This window comes from Antennarius striatus, chromosome 14, assembly GCF_040054535.1.
Source record: "Antennarius striatus isolate MH-2024 chromosome 14, ASM4005453v1, whole genome shotgun sequence".
Lineage (NCBI taxonomy): Eukaryota > Metazoa > Chordata > Actinopteri > Lophiiformes > Antennariidae > Antennarius > Antennarius striatus.
This window is the reverse complement of record NC_090789.1, coordinates 14,875,173-14,887,411: the sequence shown is the minus strand read 5'-3', so window position 1 is coordinate 14,887,411 and position 12,239 is coordinate 14,875,173.

Sequence of the window (12,239 nt, the reverse complement as noted above, 5' to 3'; positions counted from 1 at the left end):
AATAATACTGGATAAACACCAGGAGAAAAGGAAACACTGACATCACAGGACATACCACAAGACATACACTACACTAACAGACAGACACATGCAGCACTAACAGGACTTATATACTAAACTATAACTAAAATATAAACAGTATAAAATTTAAAAATATAAACAGTATTAAAATATAAACAGTATAAAATAAAATCTAAACAGTATAAAATTGAATTAAAATATAAAACAGTATAAAAAAAATAAAAATATATAAATAACAGTATAAAATTAAATTAAAATTAAATTAAATTAAATCCATTTTCAACCCCGTGCTGACCTCGCCACCTCCCCCCCGCTCCTCCTGAGAGAGTCATTGTACCCCCTGATGGCACGGGGCACGAAGGAGGACCTCAGCCTCTCTGTGGAGGCGCTGTGTGACAGCAGTCTGCCGCTGAAGGTGCTTCTCTGCTGGGAGAAGGTGGTGTGTAGGGGGTGCCTGGTGTTGTTCATGATGGCCTTAATTTTAGACATGGTCCTGCTCTCCAGAAGCATATCCACAGAGTCCAGGCTCAGCCCGACCACTGAGCCCGCTCTGCGGATGAGTCTGTTCAGACGGTCCATATCTCTTTTCCTGGCCCCCCCACCCCAACACACAATGGCGTATGACAGCACACTGGAGACTACGGACTGATAGAACATGAAAAGGAGCTTAGGACAGATGTTGAAGGAGGCCAGCCTCCTTAGGAAGTACATCCTGCTCTGCCCCTTCTTGTACACACAGTTGGAGTTGAGTGACCAGTCCAGTCTGCTGTCTAGCTGCAGTCCCAGGTACTTATAGTTTTCTACCACCTCCACCTCACTGCCTTTGATGATCACCGGCTGTGGAGAGGGAGGTGCCCGCCGGAAATCGAGAACCATCTCCTTTGTCTTGGAGACGTTGAGCTGGAGCTGGTTCTGTTGGCACCACTCCACGAAGTCAGCCACCAATGCCCCTGTACCCCCCCTCATCACCCTCCCGGATACATGCCACTATCGCGGTGTCATCGGAGTACTTCTGTATGTGGCATGTATCCGAGTTGTGCTTGAAGTCTGATGTGTAGAGGGTGAAGAGAATGGGGGATAGAACGGTCCCCTGTGGCGCCCCCGTGCTGCTGGTCACCATAGAAGACAAACAGTCTCCCATACGGACGTACTGGGGTCTGTCCGTTAGGTAGTCCGTAATCCAGCTCACGAGGTAGGGGTCCACAGCCATGGAGGTCAGTTTATCCTGCAAGAGCTGGGGCTGGATGGTGTTGAAGGCACTCGAAAAGTCGAAGAAGAGCACTCTGACGGCACAGCCCCCGGCGTCCAGGTAGGAGAGTGTGCGGTGGAGGAGGTACATGACAGCATCGTCAACCCCAACCTTGGCCTGATAGGCAAACTGGAGAGGGTCCATAGCACCCTGCACCTGTGGACGCATGAGCTCCAGGACCAGTCGCTCTAGGGTCTTCATTACGTGGGAGGTAAGAGCGACCGGTCGGTGGTCGTTGAGCTCAGTAGGGCGTCCTTTCTTGGGTACAGGGACAATGCAGGAGGTCTTCCATAGTGATGGGACCCTCCCCAGCTGCAGACTGAAGTTGAACAATTGTTGCAGGGGGTCCCCTAGTTCCGAAGCACAGGCTCGGAGGAGTCTTGGGGAGACCTTATCTGGTCCAGCCGCCTTGTAGGGACGGAGCCTCCTCAGCGTTGTCGTCACCAGGTCTGCAGTGATGATGGTCTCGGTCTTGGTGGGAGCAGGAGGTTGTGGCGAGGTTGGAAGTCCAGTGGTTGAGGTGGGGCCGTTGAGCTTCGCAGTTCTTGGAATGGGCTCGGGAGAAGTGGCAGGGGTGGAAGGAGAGGAAGCACAGGAGGAGGGAGCATCAGTGGAGCAGTCTGTACGGCCAGGAGAGGCCTGTAGGCCAGGAGAGGTCTGTAGGCCAGGAGAGGCCTGGGACGAGGAGCCGGGAGTGGTGGGGGAGCTGAACCGATTGAAAAAGCTGTTAAGTTCATTCGCTCGTTCAATATTCCCCTCCACAGTGCTGCGCCCTTTCCCGTGTCCGGTGATGGTTCTCATCCCATTCCAGACCTCCCGCACTTGGTTGCGCCCCAGCTGCTTCTCCAGCTTCCTCCTGTATGCCTCCTTGGCCTCCCTCAGGCAGAGTCTCACTTCCTTCTGGGCCTTCCTCATCTCCTCCTCGTTCTTGCTCCTGAACGCCCGCTTCTTCCTGTTCAGGACAGCCTTGACTTCCTTGGTTACCCATGGTTTGTTGTTGGGGTAACACCTGATTGTCCTGACAGGGGCCACGGTGTCCACACAGAAGTTCATGTAGTCTGTAAAACACTGAGCTGCCCCCTCAATGTCTTCCCCATGTGAGCCCACAATAACATCCCAGTCGGTGGTCTGGAAGCAGTTTCTCAGCATCTCCTCTGCTTCCGGGGACCACCTCCTGACCTTTCGTGTTGTTGCTGGCAGCCGTTTCACCAGCGGGATGTAGGTGGGCTGTAGGTACACTAGGTTATGGTCTGATTTACCTAGTGGAGGGAGGGGGGTGGCGGTGTATGCCTCCTTAGCATTAGTGTAGAACAGATCGATGGTTCTGTCTTTCCGTGTGGGACAGTCTACACACTGGACCATTGTGGGGAGGGATGAGTCCAAGGTGACGTGGTTAAAGTCACCGGTGATAATGACGAGCGCCTCCGGGTGCCGGGTCCGAAGAGCAGAGGTGGTCCCACAGATGGTCTCTCGTGCAGTCTCAGGGTCCGCCCGTGGAGGGATGTAGACGGCGAGGACAATGACGTGTGAAAATTCACGCGCCAGGTAGTAGGGTCTGATGCTAACAGCTGTTAGCTCTAGATCGCGGTTACACAGTGTTGATTTCACCGTCACATGTCCCGGATGGCACCATCTATCGTTGGTATAGATGATTAATCCACCTCCTTTCTTCTTACCGGCGGTGTTCGTGTCCCGGTCCGCTCGTACGGAGGAGAAGCCAGTTAGTCCGACGTTAACGTCTGGCAGGTCGCCAGTTAGCCACGTCTCAGAGAACACCAACAAGCTGGTCTCCCGGTAGCGCTGTTCAGTCCTGCACAGCGCCGTCAGTTCGTCCAACTTGTTCGGTAGAGAGTTCACGTTCCTCATGATGACGGAGGGGACGGAGGGCTTGACTCTCCTCCGGTTAGCGGCTCTAGCCGTTAGTCTAGTCCTTTCAACTCGACCTGCTCGGCATCCGCGATATCTCCGTCTGAGCTCAGCGGGGATGAGATCGCGTGTTGCTGGGTCTCCTTTGACCCTCATGGACATCAACTCCTCCCTGAAGTACACTAGCATATTACTATACATTATCTAATTTTACGTTAGAAAAATACACGCAGAAACAGAAAAAAACCGCAAAATTATGCAAACAAACTCGCTCTGAGCAGAGGAAACTGCAGCCTGCTTGCGCATGCGCAGAAGAAGGTCAAAACCAGAAGTTCAGGATAAAGACGGTACAAAGACGGCAGGCAAAAAAACGTAATCCAATCAAACAGGTCCAGGTCATTCACAGGGCATAAAAGACAGAATCGTGGTCACAAAAGGCAAAAGTCAAAATCCGGAAAATCACAATTAAGGCAAGGGAAAACTCAAAGGTCGAAAGGGAAACGGTCAAGAATTAACGATTAGTCATACATGGATCTTTGAACAAACACAAACTACACTGCGACAGGGCTTAACAGAAATGAAGGAGCTTAAATAGACCAAGGTGCAAAACTAGGTTCAGGGGGAGCTGATAATTAACTAATTTACTAGCTGTGAACACTAGGAAGGAACTAAACCCGGATTGGCTAAAGAGCAAACAGAACAATCAGGGGAGAACAAACCAGGTGCAAAGAATAACGAACATGGCAGTGACCGAAAACAGAAAGTACATGAACTGAAAACCAATAAAAAAAAGACAAAGTCAGGAGCGTATGGAAAAGACAAAACAGAACATAGCAGATGTAGATATCACACTCCAGACTTCCTCATACAATACCACAGTTCCTCTGTGGGCACCCTGTCATAAGCTTTCTCCAGACCTACAAAAACACAATGCAGCTCCCTCTGGCCTTCTCTGTACTTCTCTATCAACATCCTCAAAGCAAATACTGCATCTGTAGTACTCTTTTTTGGCATGAAACCATAATGCTGCTCACAAATGCTCACTTCTGCTCTTAGTCTAACTTCAACAACTCTTTCCCATAACTTCATTGTATGGCTCACCAGCTTTATTCCTCTGTAGTTGACACAACTCTGCACATCTCCCTTGTCCTTAAAAATGGGCACCAGCACACTTCTCCTCCATTCCTCAGGCATCTTCTCACTATCTAAGATCCTGTTGAACAACACAGTCAGAAACTGTACTGCCACCTCTCCTGGACACTTCCAAACCTCTACAGGTATATCATCAGGACCGACTGCCTTTCCACTCTTCATCCTCTTCAATGCCCTCCTCACTTCATCCTGACTAATCTTTGCTACTTCCTGATCCACAACAGTCACCTCTTCTAGTCTTTGTTCTCTCTCATTTTCCTCGTTCATTAATTCTTCAAAGTACTCTTTCCATCTTCCCATCACACTACTGGCACCTGTCAATACACTTCCATCCATATCCTTAATCAACAGAACCTGCTGCACGTCCTCCCCATCTCTATCTCTCTGTCTTGCCAACCTGTGTAGATCAGTCTCTCCCTCCTTAATGTCCAACCTAGCATACAAGTCATCATAAGCCCCTTGTTTGGCCCTTGCTACCTTTGCTAACATAAAAAATTAAAAGGATTTTGGTTAAAGCAGAGCAACTAGCAAAAAAAAAATTTTTTTGTGCAACTGTAAAGTCTGTAACTTGAATAAGTAATAAATTCAGTTATTTAACATTAAATAGTTACATTTACTTTACATTTATTTTGCATTACATTGAGTTACATTTAGTTACATTTATTAGTTACATCTGGCCCTTTGAGGACAGCCATTATGATCATGTAGAAGGTCATCCTGACACTTGGGACGTTGTGCTTGTTTTGGAAATTTATTTTTCCCAGTTATTGTTGACTTGTCCATTCATGGTTATGCTTGACTTTATGACAAGATTACAAATAAAGGTTCTTTATTTATCTTTGTCTAATGTGTGCAGCAGAACTCGACTGAGAGCTTCGTAGGTTAAAATGAGCCAAATGTGAAGAAACAAAAATCTTCGGAAAAAGACTGACGAAGTGTGGCATTCCCTCCAAATTTGCACACTCATTTTTCACATCTAGGATCACAAGTCAGTCTGGAGAATACACTGGACCCCTGTCTCATCTCTGTACAGAAGTCGGGGGGTGGGGGGGGGTGGATTTAACTTGGTCACAAAAGGCCTGGTTATATTTCACCGTAGGTTGGTCTTTGTGCCTCTGAATCAGCAAACACTGAGGCTGTGTCTCCCTCCTGGCCCAACCTGTTTGTCCTCTAAGCTGACAAGCAGGTCTTATTTAGAGAGAAGCACAGAAAAACTCCACTGGGTTGGGGTATGTGTGTGTGTGTGTGTGTGTGTGTGTGTGTGTGTGTGTGTGTGTGTGTGTGTGTGTGTGTGTGTGTGTGTGTGTGTGTGTGTGTGTGTGTGTGTGTGTGTGTGTGTGTGTGTGTGTGTGTAATGGATTTTGTGTTCCCTATACATGCAGGTACATACACGGAAACACACACGTTTACGCTTTGGCAGCAACTAAGTGCTCACTCACAACACATTTCTCACACCAGAGTTGTTTGGGGGTGGGATTGACTGAGATAGAAAGAAAGACAGGAAGGGGGAGAAGATGGGGGAGACAGTGGTGGGGTGTGTGTCTGTGTGTGTGTGTGTGTGTGTGGGGGGGGTTCTTTTCAGTTCTTTTCAGATGCAACAATAGTCTTTGTCCAAGATCATCCAGCATTCTTATTAAGATTATCAAAAGGAGGAGGGGTGGATGGGGCATGCAAGGCGGAGGGTAGTTTCTCCATAGTAACAATGACAAAACAAGTCGGTTTAACACCAGGCAGGCCAAAGGGCTGATTGCAGACGCCAAGCAGAGGAGCACAAACTTCAGTGCATATGGGATACGCAAAGGAAAGATGTAGCGGAGTGAAAATAAGACAGGACACAGAAAATTCCCAAGGTTTCTTGAGTAAGTGAGCTGTTGAAGAACACAAGTAGGTAAAACAGTGAAGAGACTCTCAATCGTAAGCTGTCAGCATGGACCGAGACAGCCACAGCGAGGATTCCTTGTCCACCATGGTTCTGGAGAACATTAAAAACAAACTGATACATGCCTTCAGGACGACAGGAGGATCCAGAGAAGTTCCCCAAGAGCCTGGCTCCTCTGACAGACCTGTCAGCATCGGCAGGAGCCACCAGGCCAACGAGGAGCTTCGGAGGGCGCAAATCGATGGAGCGATAACGTGGCTCAGGACAGAACTGGTAAGATCACTGACGCTGCAGATTTTAGTGCTGTCTTCAGTTGCTTATTCAGTTGTTTCATTGTGGACATACAGCTGGAGATGCGATCACAGGACCTACAGCTGGCTCAGACTCTACTGGGGCTCAACACAGAGATCCAAAGACTGAGGAGGGAGAGTTTCAGAGGGCTGGAAATAGAGGGAGATGATCAGCAGTAACTGTTCTGTATATGGGAGACCTTTATCTGGGGAAGACTCATGAGGAGATACTCTGACGCACAATGAAGTGGCTTTGATGCAACTGGAAGTTGCAGGCGAAAGACTGAATGCAATTGTGATGATTGATGACTGATTGAAGAGGAAAGACATCTGTATTGAAATTAACCTGAATGGATGAAAAACAAAGTATTCTTGGCTTTATGTGATACTGGCAATATTCTAGATTTGATAAATTTGCACTTAAACAGAGTTGTGCTAAAGAAACATGTTTGTAGTTTTCTCTGCTAAGTCAGGAAACAAAGCATGATGAATGTAAAAATGAAACGGAAACTCATGTGGAAAAAAATAAAACACCATCAGTGACTTCATGTCTTTATCTTTATTCTTTTTTATTTTTATGTCTTTTTTTTTATTTTACAGTACCTATTTGGAAAAGTTCAGCTGTGCTCACATCCGATACAGCACCTCCAAAACAATTGTAACATATTCATTTCACAAATACTGTTCTTAGTTATCTTTAAACATAGGTTTACATGTTGTTAAACCTATGTTGGCAATATTAACTGACACTGAAGTATTGACATACAACTGATATTGATGAATACGTAACTCCTGCATGTGATCAATAATAATTAAATGATCTCCAGGCTGAGTTTAGTTCATCTTTAAAAGGTTTGTGAGCTCGGTCAGCATAGTATATAATCATCCAGGGCAGACGCTGTGTCCTAATTGTAAGAAAGAATATGTGTACATTTTATACATGCATATTCTCTTTCTTGATGTGAATTAGCTGCACAGGGTTAAGATTGGGATTATACCACAGCCACCTGTTGGCTAGTTTAGCATTAAGATTTGTGGTTTAGCACAAAACATTACTATCCATCCTGGCATTTCCCTAAGTGAATACACACACCAACACCTCTAAGACTCATGGGTAACCTATGTTGCTTGCTATCTATAAAGCATCACTAAGCTGTAATTTACAGCATTGTAATAACTTGTGACCCCACAATCTCTGGAGGTGTTCGAACCATACAAAGAGTGTACAGATAACATAAACTGCTGGACCTCTCTAAACACACAAAAAATATTTTTATTTGCATGGATTTTATTTGAAACATAACTACTAATTTTTAGACTGAAGCCAGGTGTTTTGTTTAAAAAGTCTATGGTTAAAATCATAAATATATGCCCCACTTACATGGTTTGTTACAGTCGTTGAAGCCACAAATGCTTTGTTTGCCTCGTGGGCATTGTAGGCCCTTGGCTTTACAATCATTCCTTCTGACGAAAAATTGACCAAGATTTAGATGAATGAGAATCTACAACAACACTCTAACCAACTATGTTTGAGTATAATACTGCATCACCAATATTAAGCCATAAGTCACTTTATTATTGCCTAGGAAACCTCACATGCTTGTCACGCCTGTCCAGACAAAGCCCCACAGATAAATTAATTCATGGTGGAAAAATGCAAATGTATTTATTTTGCTCCACCTCGTTTTGGTTGTTGAGGAGCTACTTTAAAACATTAACTAATTCTGATACAGTGGGATCTTTAAGGCAGGGAGCGTCTCCTGCTGAACACACTCTTCAAGAAAATCCCTGAATAAAGTGCTGGCGGCATCTTCGGCCACAACATGGAGAAGCTCATCTCCCTTGAGCTCCAGTAGATCCTGCCACTACCATGGTCACTCTCAGAGTCCCAGTAGGTGCTTCTCCCCTCCTCTTCCTCTTCCTCCTCGTCCTCAGTGTCCTCCTCATCGGTATCATCTTCTTCTTCCTCCTCCTCAGACAATTCCTGCTTGAGCTCCTGGATGCCGGAGTGAAGCTCCATCAGCTGTCGGATCAAAGCCTGGTCCTGGGATCGCATCTCTATCTACACACATCAAAAACATTGTGTTTATCTTTTGTTTTCATGCATAATTGATGAACAAATGGGAGAAGAGAGGAGCAAACGCAGGTATTATATGATGAAGAACAGAAATCATTAAAGAAACTGAAACAGAACTCCAGACCTTTCTCAAGCTGTGCAGGTTCTTGTCCAGTGTGAAACCACAGACATTGCACTTGAGCGTTGCCTTCTTTCAAATGCAAATCCATTTTTGTGCCATTCTTTCTTCCTTTTTTATGAGAGGCTGTCTAATTGCCCACATTGTAAAATAAGATATTCAGAATTCCACCAACCTTTGAGTCCAAGTTGGTCCTGAGGGTTTAGGAATGTCCCCAACAAAGACCCCTCTCGGCCAATCTGCATTTCTTTTCTCTGATAATTACAGTGCTGGCCTGAGACTGGGCTCTGACTGAATGATTCTGCGTACACTGTCTTTGTTAATACACGTGAACTTTTGTCCCTGAAGGAGTTTGAGATGTGGGCTTGCTGGGCTGCAAACTCCTCATGCCAAACTTTTTAAAAACCATGGATGCTGTGTGCAAGTGTGTGTCTCTGTGCTTGTGTCCCTTCTGCCTCCTCCGCAGTGAATAATGTATCAACTGCGGGGGTAGCTTGACAAGATGAAAATCCTCATTATGACTTCTTTATTATAATTAGGCTTTAATTACTTTCATGTAGACTGCATCTGCTGATGGGAAGCATGTGATTCAAAAGCAAAAGAAACAAATTGACTATGACATTTTCCTGAATTTTAAAGGTAGACTAAAGCTGAATTGAAGTGTTGTTTTACTAAATGTGGATTTCATAGCTCTACCCCTCCTTCAAGCTCATTTTCATTTATTTCTATTGTCCAGTAAATTCTTATCAAACCAACCAGGAGGTCTGTGTTTTCACTGTTTGCTTTGTCGCACTCAGACTTGTGATTTCTCTTCTTCTGGTTACCATGACAAGCAGTGTGGCTGAATGTCTTAAACAGTGAATGATATATCATTCTGTGACAATGAGACCTGTACAGCTACTCACAGAGGAGCAAACAGACACACATACAAACCCTCGGACAGATAAACACACAATGCCAAAGAGACGATGGCTTCAAAGGGGCTGACATGGTAACAACATGACCTACATGCATCTTAGGAACAAAAAGGCAATATCTTCAGTTTCACACACAAAACACTGACAATGGCCCAAGAGGTCATTTTATTACACTGACAAATGACCGCACTGTCAGTCTGCACCAAATTAAACACCTTCATTTCAGCTCACCACAAAAAGACGGCTGTGGGAAGAGGAATGTAAAAATAGCAGCATGTTAACAGGAATGAATCTGATAAAATTTCTGCTTTAAAGAAAAAACTAAGAGCTACTACTGAACATTAAAACATAGTGGCACAAGTTTGTTGACATCAGCTTAAAGTGCTCACTCTAATTTCTTAGTCATACCAGACCCAACAGGGCTCCAGTCTACTGATTTTGAATAGTCCACATAAATTTAACTTGTAATTTGTAAATGGAAAAAACATCTTTTGAGGTAATCTCACTGTAATGTGTCAAAAGCCAAAGTACAGGTACTCATTATTCATAATGACTCCAAAAACTTTTACCTTTTCAGTCTTTTGTGCCCAGTAAAATATTTGAACAAGTTATTACTATCTCATACGAGCAAGATCATACAATCTTTCAGTTCATTGTGACCACCTGGAGATTCTAACGTATGTAAATGTTAATAACTTCCGATCATTCCAGTCAGTTATCAAACAGCTCTGTAAGAATGTCTGGTGTTTAATAATGCATTATTTTTATGTAGAAAAAAAATTAAAAACCATATCATGTAGAATTTGTTTCTCTCAAATATTCTTCAAAAATGCAACACGTCACCAAATTTAATCACAAAGTCATAACTCAGTTATGTGAGCTTCGTTTAAAACGCAGACTCAAGAATAACTCTTGATCAGATCAGTCTTCTTACCAGCTCCCTTCTCAGCCAAGCCAGTGCACTCTCAATGTCCAGCTTCGTGCCTTCATCTCCAGCTGTGCAGCCTCGACTGAGACACTCAGTCCTACTCTGGAGATCCCTGCATGCGCCCTGCCCTCCTGGGTTACAGTCTTCAAAGGTGGATGTCTTGCAGGAGAAGTCCCGCAGTCTGGTTAGGACCAACTCCATCATGTTCGGTGTGTGATAGCTTTGCGTCGTCCAGCTGGGTTCCTCCTGGACCTTCTCCTGTGTCTGGTGTTCTCGGCTGTGGTGCAGATTCAGCCTTGTCCCTTCTTTCAGGAGATGAATCCTTTCGGTTCTCAGAGCTTATGAGGAACTCACTCTCTCTCTGTCGCTTTTGTTCACACTATTGCCCTCCCAAAAACTCTTCTCTTTCTTTTCATGCCATCTGTCTCTCAGACATTTCACCCTGGCTGGTTGGTGAACGGGCATCACTGGACGATGAATGTGATGGAACACGACTGACGTCAGTGCATTGTCCAGATGCCTGACCTAGAGTTATTTACCTCTATTGAAGCCTTTTTATTAGACACACACACACACACACACACACACACACACACACACACACACACACACACACACACACACACACACACACGCACACACACACACACACAGAGACAGAGTTACCTTGGGAACAACAACTATGTAACTTCAAAACACTATGGCTTTGGATTGGTGCACAAACACAAACATACACAAGGCACAACGCACAAGGCACAAGGCCCTATGGGGGGAGTTGAGCTCTCATGATCTGGAGCCTGATGCAGGCCAGGATTTTAAGAAGAGTGTGAACAGCCATGTGTAACAAACCCTTCTCGTGCCATTTTCTGACACTCTGTAGCCCCTGGCAACCCAACTGCAGCTTCTATTCATGCACAACTCTTTGGCAAACTAAACATAAGCCCACTTTCTGTGAGCCCACAGACAGCATTGACCAAAATAGCCACAGATACACTGAAAGCTATTTTTAGAGTCCAAGTGATTCCAGTTTCAAAGCTCTTTGAAAAAATGAATGGGGAAGGGAATGCAAAAAAATTCAGCCGTTTTGGGTGTCACTGTGCGATTGTCTTATTTTCAATGAGTTGCAGCGTCAACACCTGCTTCGTGAATGCATGAATTTGAACTATGTACAATTGTGTTCACAATCAATTCAAGATGAAAGTTAGAAAAGACGTCTTTGTCTAATTTTGCACAGTTTGAGTTTCATCAATGTTTCAGTCTGTTGTAAAGCCGATTGGACAGCTATGACCCTTGTGAAATTCTTCTAATAGTCTCTCCCTCTGCGCTGGATTACTATCCATCCATCTATCCATCCATCTATCCATCCATCTATCCATCCATCCACCCATCCATCCCTTGTCTAGACCAGCTTCTTTTGCCGTTGCGGGTGATGGGGTGCTGGAGTCTATCCCAGCTGACTGGGGGAGTGAGGCAGGGTACACTCCAGGCACAACACCAGTGCACCGCAGAGCCACATGTAAAAAAACAATCACGCACGCACACAGTCACACCTACGGGCAATTTGGTATCATCAATTAACTTTAAGAGCATGTTTTTGGAGGTGGGAGGAAGCTGGAGAACCTGGAGAGAACCCACACAGACACAGGGAGAACATGCAAACTCCGCACAGAGCGGAAAGCGAACCGGGAAGCGCCGTGCTGTGTGGCGGCAGCGCTACCCACTGCACCACCGTGCCGCCCACC